Source organism: Syngnathus acus, chromosome 16 (genome assembly GCF_901709675.1).
Source record: "Syngnathus acus chromosome 16, fSynAcu1.2, whole genome shotgun sequence".
NCBI classification, from domain to species: Eukaryota; Metazoa; Chordata; class Actinopteri; order Syngnathiformes; family Syngnathidae; genus Syngnathus; species Syngnathus acus.
Genome location: NC_051101.1, coordinates 5,163,694 through 5,189,627, shown reverse-complemented (window position 1 = coordinate 5,189,627; position 25,934 = coordinate 5,163,694). Strand labels below are relative to the sequence as shown.

The 25,934-nt window shown below is 39.5% G+C and overlaps 1 long non-coding RNA gene across 2 annotated transcripts; it reads right to left on the bottom strand.

The window, feature by feature from the left end:
* Positions 1-4,477: 4,477 nt before the first annotated feature.
* Positions 4,478-25,646, bottom strand: LOC119136351. Of its 2 annotated transcripts, none has more exons than XR_005100717.1 (3): positions 25,517-25,646; positions 7,456-7,951; positions 4,478-7,383 (listed from the first exon to the last, which is right to left on the bottom strand). It is a non-coding gene; the product is annotated as an uncharacterized LOC119136351 (long non-coding RNA). The 2 variants fall into 2 exon arrangements; XR_005100718.1 differs by lacking the exons at positions 4,478-7,383; positions 7,456-7,951 and adding exons at positions 23,532-24,276; positions 24,381-24,868.
* Between the last annotated feature and the right edge of the window lie 288 nt (positions 25,647-25,934).

Here is a 25,934-nt window from a genome sequence, read left to right as displayed (position 1 = left end):
GTCCTCTGACAACTGGCGACAAAACTCCAGGAGGCCAGTGCATCCCGCCAAGAAACAGTTAACTAATTTGACCACATAACCACAACCTGCATGACAGGTTAATTCATCTCCAATGTTTTTGCGTGGGACCAAAACATAATACTTTTCAAATACCTATCATGTGAAGAACCACACATAGAAACAGTCAAGACCTAGGACTACTGTAATTTTTGAAAAGGGCAAGGTTATGTATAGAAGCAGACTCGTAGTGTATACTATGTACCGTATTTTCCGGACTATAAGGCGCACCTAAAAACCTAAAATTTTCTCAAAAGCCAACAGTGCGCCTTATAGTCCGGTGCGCCTTATATATGGACCAAATTCCTAACTTTAAACTGGCCCGAAGCATTGTGTCATGAAATCAATCATAAGTGGCCCGCTGGAGATTACGAATCATGAATTAAAAAGACTATGGATCATTATTTTGTGATTATAAAGTAATTTGTTGCGTCTGAAGCTGAAATAAAAAAGATAAAATGGAGAATGATTTGATTTGGATTAAAAATCGGACATGATGCATTAATGGTGCGCCTTATAGTCCGGTGCGCCTTATATAAGGACAAAGTTTTAAAATGGGCCATTCATTGAAGGTGCGCCTTATAGTCCGGTGCGCCTTATAGTCCGGAAAATACTGTATAATGTCTCTTGAGGAATTCAATTTAAAGGCAGGGGTGTGTTTTAGCAATAATTCATTCATCTTTCCCCTTTTATCCTACCTTCATTTCAATTCCAATAACGTTTGACTTACATGAGTGTTTGTGAAACATGAGACAATGTAGGAAATTAGGAATGAGTAACAAGTCTGAAGGGTCCAACCTTTCAAGACAGCTTACCAAACATCCATTTGTAATGAACTACGGCTCCATTTATCAGCAGATGGCACAGCCAAAAAACTTCTCCACTTCAATTGATTACTTTGAGGGGAAGAACTGAAGCCAAACTAGTCCGAGACATGACTTCATTTTTCGGTTGCTCCCTCCACTGCTTAATCCAAACAGGATATTTTCAGTCAGAGAGCATCCTGCATCGTTGGAAAGCGGGTTGTATTGTAAATCTTATTGGGCATGAAGTATTTTGCCAAGTATTTAGCCCATGAGGAAATCTTAGTTTAGTCATCTCTGCTCAAAAATGTTCTTTGTTTGCATAATACTAAAACCTCATATTGTATGCTGCCTCTGATCAGTTCAGTCATGTTATTAACAATAAATGAGTCTGTAAAATGCAAGAAGCAAATGACATGCAGACTGACTTCTGAATCTTATGACGCTTGAACATTGCCTATGAAGATAGACTGTCACCTTGTGTGATGTCACCCACGACAGCGGGTGAAGTTCTGTGCGACTTGAGAGTCGGAATTTTTTCTATTGTACGTCGGCATTTCCAATTTTCTACTGTTATTCCAGTTACCTGCACCATTTCTCAGTAGGCAAACACAGCCTGTCAAAACCAGACCAAAGAACAACGTCTGCAGATCTTTTTCCTGTGTTGTACTTGGCATCTTTACATTGCTTTCTCAGACAGACTCAGTGTTTTGGCAGCAATAGTAGATGAAAAAGGAAATGAGGTGATCGGTTAGATCAATCTTACAGTAAAACCACTCAACCATTGCAGGGAAGCCATGTAGATTATATCTCCCACAGCCTTTCTGATCGTCCACACAGAGGATGTTTAATGGGCTGTTTGTGATGGCTGGGGCTGTGGTTTTGCCCAAGTCGCGGTAACAGAGAGGCGTGTCATTAGCATCGTATTTTCAATTAGGAGAATGTCGCCTTAGCTTAATTGAGATGTAGAAACAAATGACAAGCTCACTTCACCTCTTGATCACCTCACTGCGTAGCCATCACAGGGCTCCTTTGATTTAATTTGTATCAAACTGCTAATGCAGTTATTCATCATGCAAGGCCTTGTTTCCCTTCATTATGCCAATGCATTCACGTCTAATTATAGTAAATAATGATTGTCTGCCTCTGTTGCTATAAACAAGTAACTATCTGTATTCTGGATCTTCAACATCACAAATGTCCCAACCATCCAGGGATCGTGCTACACCGGGGCTACAGAGGTCAAGAAGTTTGACATTCAGCATAGTTAGTCACTAACTAACCCCATGTCCTCTGACAATATTAATGTATTATACCGAATGGGAAACGACATAATGTGGTGCGATAGGAAAAATCATCGAGACAATACATTAAACGATAAATGATGAATCTGAGATATCTCTGTTTCACAAAAAAAGACTTTACCTTGTGTTCTGCTATGTAGCTGAGTAATATAAAACTGTAGAAACGTCAGGGAGCTGACAATGCTATAAAGCTCAGCCTTATAGGACTCTCTGACCATCCATCATCAAATTTCATGGGAATAGTTGCAAACATTCTCAAATTCCTTGACAAACCACCACCCTTTTGCCAACCCTTGAATGCATGCAAAGATGCAAGCGATTCCATCCAGCCACAGACTAAATTACCACCAAGTAGCCCATTTCTACGCTGATATTTGCAAAGTCACGAATGTCATTATCACAAAGTGCTGTCATTGTGAACGGTCAGAACCAGTTCTAATAGGAAGAAATAAACAAATCCGATTTACATTAGCAAACATACATTGCATTGCATTGAAGATCAACGAACACTCGCATTGTTTTCTTATTACACAACTAGAAACAAGCCCACAGTAATTAATATAAAGGTGCACTTTTGAAGAAGTGTGTGAACAGTTGCATTTGTTTAAAATAATTTCACTTATGAGTATTTATACCCTGCACAACCAGTTATCATTAGTATGCTCTGTTAAGAACACTATAGCATTCTGAGTTAACAAAGCATTTTTATTTATTTTTATATGGAAGAAGAAACCTAAAGGTTCGGTTAGAAATTCAAACCCAGAACCTTCGACTGCACTAAACACATACCATAATGTGCGGCCCATGATGGATGTCATTTTAAATCAATTTTTTTTTCGCTAACTAAAAACAACCTGAAGATGGCAGCATTACACAATAGAACAGCCTAAACTAAAGTATTACAGTTCATGCTCTGTCAGCATGACTGTCTGTTTCTCAGCCAAGACTGTGATTACATGCTTACTGGTGCCTCTCAATAAATATATTTTACAAAAAAAAAAAATTCTAAAAGTTAATACCAGCCACTCTCTCAGGACTCTTCATTTGCACGCTTACCTGAATTGATTGGTTGGCCAGAGAATTTAAATGCAAACACATATAGCATATTCTTAGATACCCCTCCGCTTGTGTTGTATTGTGCAACATATGGCTCCTGTTGTGTATTGATCTTGGCTGAGGTCAGGACAAGGGGTTAGTGAAGGGGGTTGTAGTGTAAGTTAAGTGCACGTTTCTTAAGGACCTCCCGTTTGTCCCAGTGAGCATTTACCGTCAAGTGGTGCTCTATTGCACAAGGAGAGTGAGTGCCCCAGAGGAGATCATCCAACCAGGACCTGAATAATTCATTTAGTGCTTTGCCTTCTCAGAGCTTCACGAGTCTGCGAGGACGAGGGCTTTTAAAGCACGTGTACCTCCAAAGGTCTTTGATTCAAATCTGTTTTTCTCCTCCTATTACCACTGCAGCCTTTACTTGTTTCTTTGTTTATGAAATAATTAATTTCTCACAATTGTTTTGTCTGTTTTAACAACGGTCACCTGACACACCGATTGTAAACCGGATTTGATTTCCTGGCAGGGAAATATTATGCTAACCTCCTTGCCCCTAGCCTCCTTCGATACTCTGTCACGAATGGGGTTCTTTGCGGGAAATTCTAGCACACAATTCTATCTGCTCACATCTCATATTTCAGAGCTGTATCGTGTACCGATGGAAGGTGGTGCATTCGGATCATCGTAACCTTCAAATATGCTTTCTCTTCACTGTCCCATCATCGCCTCTTCCGACTCTTTCAGGAATTCTTATCTCCATTGTGCTCATGTTTCCTCTTTCTAATATTCATCTTGTGATGCACCTTGCAGGGATGTAGAGGAAACTTAGATTGCAACTGTGACATGGATGAAACTCAAACCATGCATGTAAAGACATGAACAGTATTTGTAAAAACATCCACATGGCCAATAAATCTGTCAAACAAATATGTTAAGTTAATTCAAGAGTTTTGGGTTGTCTCAGTTTACCATGGATCTAACAAAGCATGGATGCAATAATGTTACCACATGAAAATGCGGTGTTCTTACTGAACCTACAATTAAGTAGCCACATTCATATACTCCTCAGTCATATCGTCAAGTTTTAGTTTCTGTTCTGCAATTCACTTTTATGTTTTTCACTTTTGCATGCTCTTGATATGTAAAGTAGGAACACAAAGAGATTATGCCATTAAGACAAATCCTCCCCATCTGACTCCTGGTGACAATGCAAAACAAGTTCACGCTGAAAGAGTTAACAAAAAATCTCTAATGGAATGACTGCATTTCCCTTCCCTCACCGTAATGAAAAAAATGTTGCCTACAGACAGCATACTAATGACGTTATTCACTAATGTATCGATCAATGTTTAAAAAGCTAGGCCAGCATCAAATTCAGCTAATCGTCTTGCCTTTTTCACTTTGCAATAAGTTTCATCAAATGACTCAACAATGCACTTTGCCAATGTGGGTTGAAAACTGCAACTCAGTGGCTGAAAATACTGATGCATTACATCACCCCTCGGGTGATCTGTTTACATTTCAGACAGCATACGTAACTGAAGCATTCATGATGATGTCATCCAAATACAGGACTTGTGCTCAGAAGTTGTTTTGTTGCTTCTGTACATGACTAATCTCTAATAAATGGAATGGCGATGGCAAATGGATAAAGTATTGGCCTAGATTTAGGGGTCTGGCAGGTGTTTGAGACTCTCTGAAGGTGAAACACACACACCAACCGTTCTGTCCTCTAACCTTCTGAAAGTCATGCTACAGTCTAAAAGACAAGGTATGAGTCATCTTAACAGCCATGGACGTAGGTGACTACCTCGAAGCCATTTGTTTTGAAGATTAATGATCTATCAGTCTTTTAATTGACACACACAAAATGAGTCCATTCTTGTTATCCCAATGATCTTTCCGTCAGTCTCTTTTCATCCCTCTGTAATTTGCCTTGTTCTCTGTTGTCCCAGTCAAGGTTAGTGAGGGGATTCAGAAGAGACAGACAGGAGGTCTAAACAAATGCAGGACGATCTACTGCCAAGGTTTCTCTGGGGCAGGATGAGATGGAGAGGCGGAGCTCAAAGGTGGGGAGGTTGGTGTACTGAATTGTAGGAAGCGGTGGGGGCAGCGGACGATGGGGAATGACGTGATTGCCTTCATCCCAGCCAATAAAACAGAGTGGCCAGTGAGATCCAAATCCGTACGTGCCGTCAAATTCAATAAGGTACAGCTTTAATGTTTTCTTTTAATCAACCAAATTGCATTACACATAGCCTTCTCTGTGAAGCGACCATACTACAGAGCAGAGGGAGTGACAGGGATGGTATGCGCTCGGGAAGACAGCAGCACCGATGTGGGCATTCCCGATAACAAGAGAAATTTGAGAACGAAATATCACATGCATGTTCGAGGTTACTCATACCTTGGTTTCACATCTAAGTAACAGGAAGCAGGCTGAGTGTAAAAATTAGGTCGGACAAGGGACGAACAAGGTGTTCAGACAGACTACGTCATCGTGCTCGGACAGAATTGTCTGTGATAAGCACTCTCAATTTCCATTCCTCCTTCCCTCCCTCAAGCGATTCCACCTCATCATTCTATCCTCCTCACTCTCCGACCTCACTCCTGTCCATTCCTCCTCCAATACCCAAAATGACTCACACTTTCACAAAGATAGATCAAGAATGCTCTCCTAACCCCTCATCATCAAAACGTCATTTTCTCCCCCAAGGTTGGTAAAAAGCACAGCATCCAGCCTGAGGTAGAGCGATTGAATAACATCCTCGTGTACTGCAGTAATCATCATCCACATGATGAGCAGCTTGCTGCTCCAGTCCAGTTCTGATTGGGGTTTTACTGTTGGATGTTTCATTCCACCTTGGATCAGGAACTGCTGTTGTGGCCCAAAGGATTACAGCCTCCTGTTGCTGCCGCCCGTTCATCCATAGACGGATGAAAGTTCACAGAGAGCTGTAATCCACTGACGAAGGGTGGCTTTACTGCTCAGCTGCCTCGGCCACAACTTTAAAGCCAGCTGACATTTAACATAATGATCAGTCAGAGTGGCCGAGTGTTTACACACAGCAAAGTTTTCTCAGACACAATTAGACCGCACTCCTTCCATGGACTAAAAAGAAATCACAATACACAATGGCATTGTGACGTTTCGATCCATTTAATGGTAAACCAAGCACAGTGACTGGAAGAAAAGCCTCAGTCCCAGCTGTGATATCATGGAGGTTTATCCACGAGGCTTGAAAAGATGACCGCAGTTCGCCAAGGATCCAGACAGCATTTTGGTTTTAGGTATCCATCCTGGGATGACTCATTTGTGGTATGCTATTAGACAGAAGGGTTGAGCAGGTTTTCCACCGCTTAAACGGCAGTGCCTTGACAGCAGCATCATTTCATTTTCAATGCATAGACCAAATCCATTTTTTCTTACATTTAAGTTCCTCAAACAATGTTCACCTGAGTCTTTTACTTTTAAAAGGAAACTCACACTTATAATTTAACTGTAATTCGGTGAATCACTGGCCATGGTTTTGGTCAGTGTTAGTGTAATGAGAGAGCGCTGACCGAGACTGGCATTAGATGGTTATATGTTTGCACAGTGACTCATGAGATGTTAAAAAGCTGTGATCTGGAAAGATTGATGTAGCCCGACGCATTACGTTGGAGTTTCAATCACATAGACTTTGGCTGACATGACAAATCCGTGTTATTTGGGTTGTCACGTTGTCTCGCTTCCACGCTCAATAGTGGATTCTTTTAATACTGTAATTGCAAGATGAACGTTAACACGAAAGCTGAGAAGCTCAAACATGACTGGAAGATGTTAAAGGGGCTTTTTGTAATTCTGAATAAACTTTGTAACATTTTTAGGCCTGCGCATCACCAGTAAGTCATATATTTTGCGGCCAACATGTCTTAACAAAATTGCCTCAGCCATAGAGTGATTTTCACCATGCCCGCATGCTATGCCGGATTATACGTTCCACAGAAGCATGCAAACTAAATCTAAAACAACAACAAGTTGCAGGGTTTGTTTAGAACTCGCCCCTGAGGTCCCTGATGGGCGAATGACTTCATCCACAAAGTCACTTTGACTCAGTGAATGAGGAATTAGGTAACGGGATCAGGCTTCATTAGGTGACTTCAGCCGAGCTGGCAGGCGGCCAGGTGAGCTGGACGCACAAATGGACATTGATTTTTCAATAAGGGCCCAGAAGCTGTCAGCCAACAGGCTATGGTGATACCTTCTCTCACAGGGAAGGCCTTCACTCCAATGATGAGCTGACTGGCACCCAACCACAGGCCACCACAATGGCCTTCACCTCGTATCGAAAAGGCACATCATGCTCCTCAAATGGTGATAATGAGGAGCCCTGGAGTGCAGTCCAAGCTTTTAAATGTAAAAATAGTTCATACTGGAGACATATTGGATGATTGTATTGTGCTACGCAAAGTTTACAAAATGGTCCAAGGTGTCAGGTTATTAAGAACTGCTCTCATACTTGCCTGTCAGGTCGCTAGTCTTCCATATTTATCTGGCAAATGTCTCTGTTGTTCAGCTTTGACCCAGTCCTGAAGTGGCCCAACATCTCTAATAGTTTCCATCCATCATGGCTCCCGCTGACATGTCCTGTCAGTATTTCTAAGATGGTTGCCGTCACTGGCTACCCTTCTCCTGAACCCCAAATACATCTTGGTATCCTGATGTGAGGGAGGTTGAACGCTAACCTGGACCTGACCCTGTAGAGAGCAGAGCACGTCAGACAACCTTGATGAAGGAAGGACAATAGAAATTAAACAGATGAGATGAGACACTGTCAGCAATAAAAAATAGCAATGGAAAGGAGGTTTTTTTTCCCCCTCATTTTTTAATGAAACTGACAAAACTACTCTCCTAAGGAATTGTAAAACAAACAATGTAGTGAGATGATATATTTTCTTTGTTGAGGTCAAATCATCTAAGAATCAAAATATCACATCTGTGTTTTTTTTGTGTGGAATGTCTATCTATGATGATTTGGTCAAATAAAAAATGACTAGTTTCAGTTCTCTTTTGGTCACTGCACTGCTGAAGGCACATAAAGTGGAATATTGGATAAAATCTTTATTTGCTTAAACTTTTTGTGGGTTGAGGTACTTCAAGTATGCTTACATTATCAGCCCATTCAAACAATGGATTAATGGTAAAGTCATGGTGTCGGGATCACACTCTCTGTGGAGGGATACTTTTGGGCTTACCATAAAAGATAGATTTACATCTCAGAAAAGGTTGCTTAAGGTAACCGACACAAGTTCACATGCATGGAAATTTCAAATGTAATGGTGTTAAAAATATATTTTGGCCCACTCTTCCTTGCAGCATTGATTTAATTCTACAACACTGGAGGGTATTCGAGCATGCACAACAACCTTTTAATGGTTAGGCCACAATATATTAATTACAATCAAGTCTGGACTGGACTTTTTTTTTATTATAGCTATTCAGAAGTTGAGCTGCTGATGTGATTCCCATCATATGCAGAAGCCCCTATGATCTGCAGCTTGAGGTCACAAATCGATGACTAAACATTTTCTCTCAAAATTACCTGGTCTAAAGCATCTTGCCAAACGATACTGTGGCCTACAGAGAAGCTGAACGAACAAACTATAACACAGGGCCAAGTCACCGTCAAGTTAACAACTTCACATTGACCATGACCATCATGTAAAATAGAATTATACTGTGCTGTTAAAAAAGGAGGTGGATATAATCCAGCAGAAGCTTGAATGCTAAACCAGAGCGTTTTCCACAAGAGTAGTACTTGAGAGGTTTTGGCACTTGAAGCAACAATTGTACGCTAATAAAACAGTTTGAATTGGATATCAGTGCTGTAAAAGAATCACCTGCAGGCTTTTGGAACCACTCATCAGTCAAATCACTCACATTAATGCTCATGCTATTCGGATTCTAATATCTCTTTGAGTTTTATTGGAAACTGATTTGGTAGAATAACGCTGAAGCCATTAATCTTGCTTTCCCCACCTGTCCCTTCCAATAAACAGACTCAAAGAAGTGGTATTCCCTTTGCTTTGTAGAAGTATGAACGTGTCGGCATGTGATGTTACAGTTTTGTGCTTTATTTAAATATTTTCTGTCAAAATGGAAAAGTGAATGAAAGCCTTGCCAACAGTTGAAATGTGGACAAAAACCGCAGCTGTAATCCCTTTAACAGCTTTCAATGGTAGCCTAAAGCTATGGACTCAAACAGCTTTCTTTGACAATTGTTAGAAATTACTAAACCATTTGAATAAATCTGCCCGGATCAGCTCACTAACATAGCTGATATTTTTTCACGAGAGCATGAAGGCCGCACTCAGAGGAATATATATACACACATGCAGAACATTTTCCACTTCCAATGTGTTACAAGCTATATGGACGCTTTCTGGTTGAAAAAGAATTTCTGCCGATAAAAATGTAATAGCATATGGTGGTGTATCAGATATATCCGGTTGTTCGGTGCTAGTACTTTGTGAGGTTAAAACAGCATTACTGTAAAAGTTAATGTTTTATAAAGATGAGAATATACGTAGCTCCACCAGCCAACAATACGTTGTGCCGCCATGTTCGGCATCAACCTGGTCTTGAGTTTTGAACACATTTTCCCATGTATCATTATGTATTAACATGCCATGCAGAAGCTAACAGGCAACTTTAAATAGAATATGAAAGTGTATAGAGTTTATTTTGCAGCACAATTGGTTGTCCTGGAAGGTTCTGGTCTTTCTACAAAGAAATGCTGGAGCTCTAACAGAGTGATTATTGGGTTCTTATTGGTTACCTTCCTGACCAAGGCCAGGTACAATTTTATAATTAGGGGTGCAGAGCTCCTGCCTGGATCAAATACTCTACTCTTCTCTGTCTCATTTATCCTCGCTGCCTTTGGACAGGAGGTGGGGTACACCCTCAACTGGTCAGTTGCAGGGCACAATTGGAGTCTTTAATTTACCTAACATGCATGTTTGGGAGAAAACCGAAGTACAGAGAGAAAACCCATGCAGGCAAGGAGGGAACATGCAAACTCCACGCAGGAAAGCCAGAGCCCAGATCTGAACTCTACCTCTGCACTGTGAGGTGGATGTGCTAACCAGTCAGCCACTGTGCTGGCCCAGCCAAGATAAATTTAGAGAAAGATTAGAAAAAAAAACATTCCCACGTTTCTGAAAGAAAAGCACAACACTTTTGGGAAAATCTATGATCAAAGTGTCAAATCTGATAAAAGATTGTTTAAATGTTGAGTCACAGCGAAAGATGACTGGAAACCATAAAATGGGATTCATTTTAGGGTTTCTGAAGCACCAAAAAAAACCAAAAAAACAAGGTAGGGTCGCTAGAAACCCCTATATGCGGAGGACCTTCCGCTCAGATTATTGTTCAGTTTAAATGAGCAGCCAACTCTTGGACGTGTCCAAGTGATTCTGAACATCTTCCAATCCGAACAATGGAGGCCACTGTGCTTAATCGGACTTTCAAGGCAGTAGCAATATTTCTTGACACTTCCCAAGATCTGTAGCCTGTCATGTTTGGCATATAACCTTTGAAATTGTAACTGTATTCCCGTAGGAATTCCGTTGCTTTTCTTCTAAAATTGTGAGTTTGTCCTGGCTTTATTTCATCATTGTTTTCTCATATTTCATTTTTCTTCAAAATTTGATCAGGTTTTAATAGTTAAGACTAGAAACATTTTGTAGGCCTTTTTCCACACATCATTGTTGAATGACTTCGTATTAGCTGGATCCGTCATCATCAATTGTTTCCCTTGTAACTTGGATGTGTAGAATTCTCTTACATCTGTCAATGCCAATTATTCAAGGCTCAGCATTTACATAACCAGGGCCAGGAGCGGATACCATAAATGGATGGGCGGCAAATCACACTCTGCTAGATCCCCTTGCAACTTCACGCCATCTGTCTTAAAATACGCAGAATCTCAAAACGGATCCACAGTGACTGTCTGTAGACAAAACAAAATGTAAGTATTGCTTCAGTTTTGTTTGCTCACCCTTAGGCCAGAAGCAAAACCATATTTGTTGGGTTGTCTCAATGTTCCAAAGCTGACAACCAATTGAAGAAGAGCCAAGTTGATGTCCAAAACAGAAGGAATAGAGAATTACAAGGAGTTAGGATTGTGGATTTGGGATAGTCACACAGTTGCCATTGTCTCTTAACTCATGACTGTTTTTGGCAGCAGCAGTGGTCTTTTCATTCCTAAATGCAACGGGCCAACCTGCTCTGGCAGACACCTCATAAAAGAGACATAGAGAAGCTGTAGTTAAAAGAAGCATTTGTGTGGCTTGAGGGCTGCTGACGTATTACACTCACGTGAAATACAACCTTCTGTGAGTTTGTTAAAGGGAGGGGAGCTCTGACGTATGCTCAGGATGATTTGTCAAAATGGTGAGTCACTCCAACATACTGCAGTTATTCTAGATAAATGCACTGCAGAGCATTGCATCAAAATGCTGGAGCCATCTAACTTGAAACAAGCAAACAAACAAAATGCATTCTGGGAAAAATGTCTTATGGATTTTGGTATCTTTCTTTTCATTACGTTTGCAAAGCAAGTTCAACAACAAACAAGCATGTGCTTAGTGCAAACAAGTATTACATTATCGAAGCCAAAGAAACGCATCATACATCACTAGTCTACATATAATCACTTTTTTAAAATGACAGACGTGAAATTTCATTTTGATTTACAACTTTCAAAGAATATTTAACATTATCCTGACTGAGTTTCTATTGTCCTAAAATGTGCTCTTCCAATAATTACAGCAACTTGATTCAACCTAATAAAGAAATGTATATTTATTTAATTGTTTGCTTTTATTTGTTTCTTGTAGCCTACTGGTCCATAAAAAGATGTCTAAATGAAACTGGTCCAAATAAAAATGTTTTTGACCGCTATTGTTGAGAGGTTTTCAATTTTAAAGTGTGCCTCTTTTTTTTAATGGAGTTCAATGATATTCACATGTTAGAAAAACACCATGTTCCATGATGTCCAGACAGCTTCTGTTGTCAATGAATCACACTTGTTTGGTGTGGTCACATTCATTCAGAGTTTATGCATAGTAGTTGTGAGAACTTGTGACAGACGTCTGGAGGGGAGAACAACATAAATGAAAAGGGCTAAGGTCTGGGTGCTTCACTAAGGACTTGCAGTACGTGCAAATGGGAGAATATGGCCCCATACGAGGACACACTCTTCTACTGTGAATAATTTTGGTTTTCTGGTCGGCTTTCCTTTGACTTGGTAAAAAAAAAAAAAAAAATAGTCTTAGCAAGTCAGAATGTGTCACAACAAACCACAAGTGCCACATGACAACACACTGACCGCAGCACATGGAAAACCAAAGACACTGTTTGTTTGCCAAGTCATTAGTTTCTGTTTACTAACCATACTCTTTTCTATTAATTGTCTGATGTTTGTGATTCAGTATTTTAACCTTGTGAGTCATTTTGGGCCATAGTCTCCCATTCACGCTTAAGTCATTTTATTATGCACTTGGCTTGCGCTGTTTAAACACACGGCAATTCTCCCATCCAGATTCATGACACACCCACCATGCCTACGTAATCTGAAAATTTGTGCGCAAAAACAACAATGCTGTCCAGGTGTCATGAAAGAACAAAACAACATGTACTTATAGTTTGTTGCATCGAAACATCATTTGAGACTTTATAAGTTGCATGAAGTTGAATTGATTCCTTACCACATCTGAAAAAGAAAACGAGCTAGAATTTGATTGAAGTTGACCAAGGTTGCTCATATAAAATGATTGTGAGTATAATTCACTACTAAGATGCAAACTATAGATGCAGTTTGTTGTATATTTTTATCATAATGTTTTATTTTTTTCATTAAGTTGCATGTGGGTGCGCATTTTCAGCAGCACAACAAAGAATACAGCGATCTACTGTAGTTCGGAAATATGCCATTTTATTATTGAAAACAGGGGAGGCAAAGCATGACAGAGGCAGTCAACTTTGGACTCTTTTTGACAGATTGGACATGTTCTCAATTGTATATATAATCTGCTGGTTATTTCCTTTGCTTCCAAAGACCATTTCCACAGTGATATCAAGTTTCAAATTATTAACCCCATACATCTTGTTCCAAAAAACCTCACAGAAACTCTTCAGAAAGTACTACCGTATTTTCCGGACTATAAGTCGCTCCGGAGTACAAGTCGCACCAGCCATAAAATGGCTAATAAAGAAGAAAAACACAAATACGTCGCACTGCAGTATAAGTCACATTTTTGGGGGAAATGTATTTGATAAAATCCAACACCAAGAACAGACATGTCATTTTAAAAGGCAATTTAAAATAAAAATAGAATAGAGGCAACAAGGCTGAATAATCGTGCGGTATGCTAAACAACGAACTGAGAATGTGCCTGATGTAACATATTAAGAGTTATTCAGATAACTATAGCATAAATAACATGGTAACAAATTTACAAAATCATACGTGTCACTCCAAATCACTAAAGCCAATGAAATCTTCATCCTTGGTGTCACTTTTAAACAACTTCGCTAACTCCGGAGGTAGGAGATGCAGCACTTTCTCTTCTACGTGGGTTACGTCAGACTCATTGTCAGTTGCAGTTCCAAATATTTCACAGGCCTAGAGTGCCCTCATGCGGTTTAGTGTGAAAATAACGTGAAATGATATAGCAATGTGTATATAATTTCACATATAAGTTGCTTCTGAGTATAAATCGCACCAATCTATGAAAAACTGCGACTTATAGTCCAGAAAATACGGTAAATCTGTCAATGTTTCCAATACTTGTGCTCATGGATTGTGTATCCCTTATTTTTTTGCTTTTGTAGCATCGTAAGTAAATTAACATTGAGATGGTGTTGAAGCCTCATTTTAATAGACCTTCAGAGGACACTGAAACCCGCTAATATTATCCATTAAAGGGCAAAGAGAGGGATGATGACTCCCCTGGCAGCTCAGCTCTTGAGTCATGTGAAATGATGTTGAGGTGCAAATTGTGAGTAATTTGGGACAGATGAAATTGAACTCCTCCAACAGCACGGTGTGCTGCGTTAATGCAACAGAGCAGCCATCAACTTCACGCCTCAAAGTCAATATGAAAAACATCTGTTTCAACATCTTTCACTTCCCATAGTGATGTTCCTGGGTGGACTCTGGCATTGCGACCTTGAAAGTGTTTGTTCTTACTTAGCTTCGGTCTGTGATAAGGCCTCTGTTGCTTCTGGGGGCAATTCAGGTCTGGAGGTTTACTGTTCTGCAGGAACTGTTGATATTTTCCTCTTTCACATGGCCAGATACAATTAGATGCTAAACCAGTATATGGGACTGTATCTTTTGGTTTGAGCTTTCTTTTTCTTGTTTCTGTTGTCAGATAAGCAGTACGTGTTTTTGTTTCTTCTTTTCCTGCATTATTCTTCTCTAAACATCTTTTGTTGTTGCTGGTCCCTCTTTTGGCCTACGTGTTGCACAAAAGCCACAAGCCATTATAGCTCAAGAACGGTGCGCTTAATCAAAGCTCATATCTCACAGAGAGTCAGGCGCAAAGATGAAAGAGTTGCGACTAGAGACGGGCTGTCAGAAGGCAGCAGGCAAATTTGGAGAGAAACTATCTCACGGTCTGTCTCCCTACCCCTGCTGCTTTGATGGCAGACAGAAAACCAACCAATAGGAAGACGTTATGAAATGACATGACTATCCCAGCGAGCACACAGCCACAGTCATCATAAACATAAAAGAAATAGAGGGGAAGAAGAGACTTCATATTTGTTTTTATGTAGGACTCAAACAGAGGTTGACTGTGGTTAGTATGTGGTAGAAAGAAAATGTTCACTATGTATGTAAACTTACAGGAATATACATAGCTCACTTCCAGCACCTCCAGGTGGGCCTCTTTTTAACCAAGCACAAACATGACCACTGTCCAATTCCTCTTTTTACTTATCAACACAAAACTTTAACCTTGCATCGCCTTGACAACAACCCAAGGTATATGCAGACTGTCGACATAATGATGTTGCGTTTGGCGCCTGAAATACACTCCATAATAATTAATATATAGTACAGGGGTGTCAAACTCATTTTTTTCGCGGGCCGCATTGTAGTCATAGCTTCTTTCGGAGGGCCATTATGACTGTCAACCCAAATAAATGTATGAGCACCTCATATTATATACAGTAAAAGCTACAAAACAAACTGACAAATAACTCGTTTTCAAATCAGACGAGTAAAAACTGGTCAAATTTTTAAAAAAAAAGATATTAAAAGTGAAGACAATTTGCAATTCTAGTAATGACACACGAATTTGATGCACAATTTGTCTTCACGGGCCACATAAAACGATGTGGCGGGCCGTATCTGGCCCCCGGGCCTTGAGTTTGACACCTGTGATATAGTATGTTTGATTGCACAGTCAATATGCTAATATGTTTGATGACATGCAGTGTCGCTTGCTTTCATCTGTATCATCACTTTCATATTCAAAACATGAAAAGCTGGTTCTATGCTTAAGTCACCTTAGCATGTATTTCGTAGCTTTTTGGAAATTACAAAGGTAAAGTGGGACAATTCAAAAGAGCCTCACCCCATCTCAATCAAATGTGTTTTAACCCTTCAACATCCCCACATTTAAAAAGCTTGTCTTTTGCATTTTAAATTTCCTTTGGACAGTTATCAATTGATCAATTCTTTTTTTTCAAAATGTGATTATTGTTTGTTTCATTCAACTAACATGACAATTATTTCCAAATAGATTATAAATTGAAAAAGACGTTTGGTATATTGAAAGAAATGTGGGGTAAGTTGAGAAAAATGTGTTCAGCCTTGAGGTATTTTTATGCCTTCTCTTTGAATTTGATATGTGAACAATTTGATAGTCTTACATTCTTTGGAGGCCACACCACCGCACTAGACTGGACATTGAGGAGTTATAAAGAAACCAAAATATTATTTGATACAATTCATAGATGTGCACGGGTACAAAATGACAGGTGATGTTGGCTTACAGTGGGCCACCCACAGAGGAACATTAAATCCCACCTTTGGTCGGAATGGCCTTACAATGTATTGAGCAAGCGTCATCAGTTTATTAAGCTTCCCCCAAAAAGAAATTGGTGTGGCCGGATCAGTGTGGGATGCAGTCTGGCGTTTCCACGATTATTGCTGTTATTTCAGAACTCAAAAATGTTTTACATTTTACTGGTGAGAAAGGGCCGTGTGAGTTTTTGTGCATTTTTGCAATCAATGGGCTACATACGTACTTATAGTTCAGAGAGCCACACTTGTTTTTGCTGCATCGAGGTTGATGAAGGCTCTTTGAAATAAGTATAATCAACGAAAATAGTGAACCAATGGGAGGGACAACAAGGCAGTAAAATATTATTTAATAAAAAGTCAAAAACCCTAAAGTACTATAGATTAAAAAAAAAACAAAGAAAAAAAAAAAAACTTAACACTAATATTGCACAATATATAATAATATGGTGGGAGCCTTCAGGACCACAATAAAACCTTTCCTTTTGGTCTCATATAAGTTTAATCAGGTCAGCCCTGCAAGTTCTCATGGACCGATCACTTGGCTGCCCTCGAGGAAACACAATTATAGGCTATGGTACTGTGGGGTTCAAATGACACCACTGTCTTGCCAGCTTTGACATCTTGAAAGTCCAGTGTGCAGAATGTTTGAACAGGTAAACTCCAAGATCTACACTGATGACCTAGTCGGATGCACATACGACGTAGGAAAGTGGAAACCGCCTGTGCAAGTGCCTCTTGTCTCCAGGCTGGCCTGCCACAGGATCCTCTCGGAAGAACTGGACAAAGTAGCTGGGAAGAGTTAAGGTTAGGTTGCTGCCCCCAAGTAATGGTGGCAAATACAAAAATTATTCAAACCAAATTGTAATCTATCTAAATTTCTCTTTGCATTCGACTCATTTTCAGTGTTCAAATATTAAAAGTCAGAGGGATAGTAAAGATGTCTGTCAAGATTCGTGTTCACTTGACAAACTTAACAGCAAAAACCACATTGGAATGCCAAAAAAATATCTGCCCGAATGAAGTATTTGGTAAGGACATGAGATGCTGTGTTCAAGGCAAGAGTTCAAAGGGCCTGAACCAATAAAAGACAATGGGCCATATCCATATTGTTGTGGAATAAAAAGTGCTTGGTTGAGGTTACGCTCCCATATGAGCAAAGGTTTGTGCTGGAGGCTTGTCTTCTGAGTTTTGACTGGAAGCCATGGGAGCAGGCCACAGCAGAAAAACAGGTCAATACTGACGGTTAGTGCCACAATTGGGGAGTTTGTGGTCTGACCATTTGGAAGACTGAGCAGAATAACATTTTACTGGGGTTCATAAACCTCTCATGGATCTTCGAATGGCTCCTCCATTAATCTGAATGTGTTGAAAGCAGGATATTAAAGGCGAAGCTACAGGAATAACAAATTGTTACTGAGCTTTAGATGAGTCTCCAGCACTGAGAATTAAACTACATAATAGCTCTGGTATTTTAAAGACAATATTACAAGCCAGTAATAATTGATGAGTACTAAATGATCACTTAGATGAGACATAGCTTGTAAACAAAACATATAATATTTATTACTCATAACAATTCTTATAGAAAATTCTAATTGTTATGCAAAGATAGGATAAGATGAAGAAATTGCTTCTTAAATTGTACGGAAGATCACACATTAGACAGCTCAGATGATAAGCAATTATATGTGTGCGTGTGTGTACAGGGCGTTCTGTGGCGGCCTGAACATATAACATTTTGGACTTTGAGGAACAGCACGCTAAACAAGAAGGCACACTGAGTTCGCGTTGTACTCACAGATTTTCATTTGTTGTGTTTATGGCTTAAAGATGTTTTTCACTCTAATAACGTAATTGACGTAATTGTGTCAGTTGTACTGTTTTAGTGTAGCTTGATGATAGACTACTTAACATTCCAGTTTCATCGCTGCAGTGGAATAGAATTCCATCGTAAACCAAGGATCCACAATAAATACTGTACATATGACAAAGCAAGATGTCAAGATGGTTTGTAAGAGTAATGAGTCATATCACTAAAGCACACAATAAAACATGTTGATTAAACTCTTGCTGTTCCTTGGGTGTGTGTGTGTTTTCCTTTGTAAAATCCCCCCAAATTACAATGAAAAACTGAATATATTGATGAAAAGTCTAGAGAAATTAAACCAAACATGGCCTGTGAAAAAAATAATTGTAGCGATATTTTTTTTTTCTCTGTAACTCACTTCCCACTCCATAACTCAAACTTCATTTTGCACTTGAAGCCCTCTCCCAAAAGTTCCATTGTCAAAGGTTTTAGAGCTAACGAAAGTGCAAAACCCTCACTTACTAACTATAGGGGTCTCCATCACTTTTCCAGTTGTTGCCAACAATACATGCAGTATGTACGTTACTGGATGAACACATAATTTAGTGCCTGTTTTTTGGGATTTTAGAAAATCTGACCCAAAGGGCCTTATTTTTGTTCCAGGCGCAAGTCGAGCGCAGCCCAACTGTGCACACGTTTTCTTTCTTTTGGCATTTTGCTAGACCTTGCGCTGGTAGAATTAGACATAACGATCATGTTTGTGCCTTTATACACCTTTGTGGAATGAAAGTAGACTTCTGCCAGCCAATACGCTTCATGTCCCTTATTTGGATCAGAATCAGGGAGGGCAAAATCCGAGCATGCCGTGCCTGACATAAAAGCATCATCTACGTGGAGGTCGTACCTGCAGGAGGTCGTACTTGGAAGCGCAGGGGCCTAACCGCTGAGCTAAAAGTCGGGGTCGCCCCCCTTCCCCATTGCCTTACCCTCACCATAGATCAGTCTCCTGGAGTGAAGGAATATCATCCTCGTTTTTTAGACTTCACTTGACCCCTTGCTTTCAAAGTTACACAAACAAACATGCACATGTGGAATTCAGCCTCATGGCAGTTGGGAAGATGATCCTCAACAAATGCGGTTAGCTTCAGAAAGAAAGCCCTGCTGTGTCCAATAACCTAGAATCATCTGCCAAGACCCAGCACATTAGTATGACCCTCTCCATTGTACTTTATAGGTCCATTAGTTGGACCTCAACAAGACATCATTTGAGAAAGCCCCCCCACATTCACATCGATTGTCGTCAGATGTTCATTTCCCTTTAGGATAGTTAGAAAGATGAGCAAGGGTGGAGCCCTTAAAGAAACAAGGCTATATTTTATTATCCTATATCCTGGGATTGCAAGGCCATGCAGGAAAACAGAGTTATTTACAGATTGTTATTTTTTCTTCATGAATCACACACTTTTTAACCCATAAGAGGGAACACCACAGTAAGTGCATATGCAGCTATTGTGGTTTGCTCCAGGGCATCTTAGCTGTATTGTGGAACGCAAGAGGAGGCTTAACCCTTGGACTATACCATCACACAAACAATAAAAAGCAGGGGTAAGGCAATTGAATTACGTGAGGTTCTCACAGAGCAGTTCTAACCCATAAATAAATTGAGATTTTGGCATCGACAGATACAGAAAACAAAGACAAATACACACACATGCACACACACTGTGGATACTGAAATGAAATTTCTTTTCCTTCAAAGATGCATTATGGTTACTCTGAATGTAAAGAAGCTTTATTTTTCCATCCATTTTCTGTACCGCTTGTCCCGACGGGGGTCACGGGTGTGCTGGAGCCGTCATCGGGCAGTAGGTGGGGGACACCCTGAACTGGTTGCCAGCCAATCACAGGGCACACAGAGACAAACAATCATCCGCACTTGCACTCACACCTATGGGCAATTTAAGCACTGATGACTAATGAGGTTGTACAATCATAAAGAAAATGGCAACTGTTTGATTTCTTCCATTGTCTTATTCATTTTCACGCAGTGATTCATTGAGGATGTGATTTTTTTATACGGTCTCAAGTCCAGTAAAGTTAAGCACCATGCATGTGCTAACAAATGATTCATTTAAATGCTTGAAATAAAAACTGTTTTAACAAATCACTCCATCCTCAAGTTGACTGCTGACTTAGATAATAACTGCGGGAGATGGCTTGAATGGGAACCTAAAAATCATAATACGTTGAAATTTTATTTTGAAATAAATCTCATCGCAGTGTTCAGCCAAGATCAATGGTCATGAGTTCACATAACTACAAACAAAGATGAAATGTTTTTTGTCCTGATATTCAATACCAGCTAAGGCATTCTTAGAAGAGTAAAAATCAACATAAAACCGACGGTGACTCACCATTGTCTTCACTACTGATCAATCACTGAGTCAATCCAATTGGTAAGTGACATAATGAGCTGATGATAAATGTAATTGAGCAAAATATACAGAATCCAATTGTTAAGTGACAATGAGCTGATGATAAATGTAATTGAACAAAATATACAGAATTTGCATGAAAGAAAACTTTGTTCCAGCAGTACAATAACAATTACATATGACACCAAGGAGATGTAATTATTGTTTGTTATGTGAGGTTGCTGGTGGAAAACAGAGCGATGTCTTCTGGGGGGTTTCATGTCAAAAAATCCAAGTTTTGTATATATTATCAATTTCTTATTTCATTTTAACCAAAAGAGCATGTTCATTTCCCACGCATCCCAAAACCTCTGACCACCCTCTGTAGACCGCAACTTCCTACTATAGATCTCCTGCTGCTCAATAGGCCCCTGAGACCAGACCACTTCAGCGCTGTTCTGTTTTTTGAGTCCGAGTGTGTCCAGATGAGCCAGTTAATAAAAAAAAGTCAAACATCTCAAGCCCTTATCAACACCAAGCATGTAATGTCATAGAGTTCGTTTCAGATTCAATGTGTTCTCAATGTGCCATAGTTATAAATTCTGGGCAGCTTTCAAGTACTGCGGTGTATAAGATCACAACCAAGGTGTCTTTGAAATGTTTTCCTGTCAACTTGAGAGAAGACGACAAGGACCTTGAAAGGGTTTCTCCTAATCAAATGATGTTTCCCAGTCTGTATACCCATCATCATCCATCCATTTTCTATACTGCTTGTTCTCAGCATCAGGGTGAGTTGGAGTATATCACAACAGACTCAGCTAAAAGGCAGAGAACACCCTGGACGAATCACCAATCAATCGCAGGGCACATAGAAACAAACAGCCGATTCCAAAATGCACAACCTTTGGGGTATTTGGACTTCAAAGTAGCATAATAATTTAATTTTTGTTGGACTGCAGTTGGACGTAGATTTAAGGTTATCTTCGCTGACCCAACCATAACAGCAATAAGTCTCATCATTCAACTTTGGATTTCAAACATGATTGGTGAAATAACAATCTGCTCATAGCTCCAGCATGATCACAGTGTTGTGAACATTTGCAAATTGTCTGTCAAGTCTCAGTGTTGAAAGTAATTCCAGTCAAGAGCATTTGAGGTTAACAGTAGACTTTTGGTTTTGTCAGTCAATCAAGGACTTGGGAGATAAAACACACTGGTTTCACAGTGGGAACCCATAACGCAATGTGTTAAATATTAAATTCCATTCTGCGTAAGTAACAAAACAGTATATTGTCCCCGGGAAGGCTTGGAGTCGTAGATGTAAACAAACCAGCATAAAATACAATTCCTGTCTTGAGGCAAATCTGAATTCCCCAAAGTCTGCTCTACTTATCAATGAGGTGCATTCATTTTGCATTTGCTTTACCCGCAAAAAACAAATCTTAATATGACCTAACTTTTTTGCCTGCATTTGTTTCCATCTACCAAGGTTACACTTGAGAGGTGTTTTATTTTGGCGAAATGCTTTTGTTCCCCGCATATTGTTATTACTGTTGGAATGCTATATACAAATCCAGCAGAAGTATTGCTGCTCCTAATGGGAGCTGATTGTGCATTTTATTTCTTTTTAATTCAATGATGGTACATAAATATATACTGTTTGATGTGCTTCCACCATTTTGAAACTCCTGACAACATGGAGCCCAAAGACTCTACCTTGGACTGGTTGTCAGTCTTAGGGCAATTTAAAAATCAAGCACTAGCTATGCAATCTGTGCATATTAGAGTTAGCTTTGTGAACCTTCACACCGCCTATTGCCCTCAGTATGGGTCATGCAGTGTGCACCAAATAGGACTGAACTAATGCCTTTGAGTGTCTAGAGGATCTTTTTCTACTATGATATCACCGGTGGTAAAGTAAAACTGTTCACGTAATGAGATTGAGCGTGTCATCAAGGGGTGTTATTTATTTGAACGACACAAAACTAAAGTGCCATTGATAGAACTGACAGTTTGAATGATGGCAGTGTCTGTGGGATTGCATCTGCTGGACGGAGCTGGGCTCATTAATCTCGTCTCACTTATGAAAAGAAAAAGGCAAGAAAATATCAGTCATCTTATTTGACTCTGTACCAACCAGTCAGTCTAGACCATTGCCCTCTCTCCTTCAGGGGTTCTGGCAATGAAATGTATCAAACTCAGCAGTTTTTATGTCTGTCTGTCAAAGCCAATTTAAGAGCAATGCACCACCAAACAGCACTTTTTTTCTTTCTTTAAAGGGACAGTGTTTAGATTTTTTTTTTCAATTTAATGTTCATTTTTAAAAACCTTTATAAATTTGGTATGTGAAAAACATGTTTTATTTCATGAACATTATTATTTTTTAAATATAATCATAAGTCTCGGCATAGCTAATCATATGACATAGCTAATATTATGACATGGGTCGTGCCTCACATCACAGGAGGCTGACATGCTTCGTCACCATCTTTCTGCTACTGCTACTACTTTGCCAGATCAATGAATACATGCGTAACAATTCCAATGAATTATGAATGAATTACTTCGCCGCTTGAGGGAACACTACAATTCGTTTGTGATGATATTTTGCTTGCACTTTCGCTGAAGGAATTGGTGGTGACTTTGCAAAGTGTGGTCTCGCTGAGGCACCGTTGAGCGTGTGCTTCAAAATGCGCGTGTTTCGAACTTGCATTCCACCGCCAGATGACATTGGGGAAAAAAAAAACATTTCTACACAGTGTGGCTTTAAAATGTGGACTTTAGACTGTATTTGTTCCAGTGCAGCGATTTAAACATGTAGTTTATGTGTTGAAATGAATTTGTCTATAATATTCTATAAGGTGGTGTTATTGTTGAAATACAATTTGCATATTGTGTGCATAATGTAACAACTACCTCTTGTCAACTCTCTATCCAGTTGCATGGTAAACTTAAAAATAAATAAATAATTGTATTACTTGGATACTTGAATAATTCAAAACTTGCATGTGTTTAAAGGTGAGAAATTGAATTTTGAAACACACCAGGCAGTCAAAGTAATTGTAAGTTTTTCTTTCTTTTCATGAGATGTTCAGTCATCACAGTCAATAAGTCACTTCTGACTAGAATTAAAAATTTAACTGCACAATGTATGATATACCGTGTATCGTATTACTGTCACAGATCTTTTGTAGCTCTGTGTCGCATTGCCATGCATAATGTTAGAGTTTAATAGGCACAGACAGTGACAATTGAAAATATTGAGCTGAACCACACAAAAATCTTGATTCCCACAGAGAAGGCAAACTTTACTGCACCTTGCAGAATATGATACATCAACTATGACATAATTATACACCTTGGCCAGTGACAAAAATATGTTTGACACCCCTGCTCTATGTTATATTGTTAAATTACCATGTTGAATTGTCATTGCTGACATTACTATTGTAGCCTGTGGCATTCAAACTGAAAAATGGAAGTGTTTGCAATTAGCTAGAATGAACCGTACATGAGAAGAGGCTACAAAAGTGGCACTTGAGTTTAGCAGCTCCATGACAGTGTGGATGTCACTGTGGTTGACAAAGATGCTCAGAGCTCCAAAGCAGGTCCGTTGAGGACTGCACAGGCAGTTGTGACATCTTCATTATTGGTGCAACGTGGTTGCTGAAGAGAGTAAACAGAAGAAATGGAAAGCTTGCAGAGCCAGACAGTGGAGAGCCAGGCGGCTTGGTATATTGTGGGTGCTTTTTCACGGGTGAGCTAATGACAAATGAAGAGAAAGTAATCATTGTGTCGAGTGACTTGCAAGGGTAGTGTGCAACAATGAACTGAGGAGCAAGATAAGTACTTCAAATAGCACTTACACACTACTTGGATGAATGGTCTTGGCTGTAATCCACATCTGATAATGTGGTGTGTGGCTAATCAAAATCCTGAGAAGGAAGTGTTCACACACCAGTGAATATGCACTGTAAAATAATCTTATTGCATTGTTTCCAGTTGCAATCAGATGATTACATGGAAGGATAAAGGCGTAAATATATGAGATGTCGCCAAGACAACCCCAAACCTCATCTACGTCCTCATTGTCCCATCTTTAATCGAAACCCTCACAGGGTATAAAATATCCCTTTGTGGTTGCCATTAACATTCACCCAGGAAGCTCAATCAGTAGCCAATTCTGGTTTTTCCCTCCTTTTATGATTAGGCTCCAGGCGGTGTGGGATAAGGCCGAGCATTTTGGCTGAGAAGACCCTCGGAGATGGGTTTTTGCGGTTTGGAAAGTCTTGGCTGGAAGGAACAGCTGTGTTTTGGAGCCAGCAACTTGCCTTTCTCAGATGTGAATCATGTCCTAACACAGTGACAAAGTTCGCAGACAAGATGAGAACTCTGAACACAGACATGTGCATAGAGAAGGTTTCTGTCAGAAAGCAACAACTACAAAGATTTTGCATTTCTGCTGGCAGGCTGGTTTCTTAAAACAGCCTTCTGGGGTGCTTCTGGACAAAACGTTATCAGGCGTAGATCCTCAGTTGCTTAAATTCCATATTATGTTTACATTGTTGAAATAGTCTTGCACCAAGTTCAAGCTGACAAAGGTATTCTTGCATTTTTCCCTTTGATAATCAAACTTTAAGGTGATTGATTTAAGAGAAAATTTGATTCAAATATCAAATGATTTGCATTCATATTCATTTAAAGTGTTGAGAACAGTGTTCATACTATAATTCGGACACCTCATAATAAATTGATATTATGGCACAATTTCAAGTCATTCTAAAGGCAAAGCACAGTAATGATCACATTGTTAAATCTCTGGCAGAATTATTCAAAAGCAACCATTATTATTTTTGTGTTTATATTGTACACCTGTAGTCTGCTGAAAGGCTCCGTCCAGAAAAAAACGCGATCCTAATGAGGGTAAGTGGCCAACAAAATCGAACAATAGATCCCGTTGTGATGTTAATCATCATACTGGAAGTAAAATGTTTATACTCACCAGAATGTAATGTACTTGCATAGTTGAACTAATAAAGGATTTTCCAAACTTCTTCCACTTAAGTAATAAAGGATTTTCCAAACTTCTTCTCCTTAAGTAACAAATTATAACTGTGATGCGCCTGGGAACCAAATATACAAAATATGAATACAATGCCTTATGAGGACAATGAACATGATAAAATAACTTGTAATTCGTCGGCCTTATGTTGATTTAAGGAGCTCACATTTTAGTTGGTGATACAAAAAAAATCTTAATACTGACCCTAAATTTGGAAATGGAACTCTCATGAATTAATGATGGCAACAGATGAAAAGTCGAACCACTCAAGCTTTCACAAGCTATCCTTACAGGATGATGAATGAGAGTATCAAAATCCTAAGTAAATTATCCAGTAGTTGCCCGTGTTTTAAACATA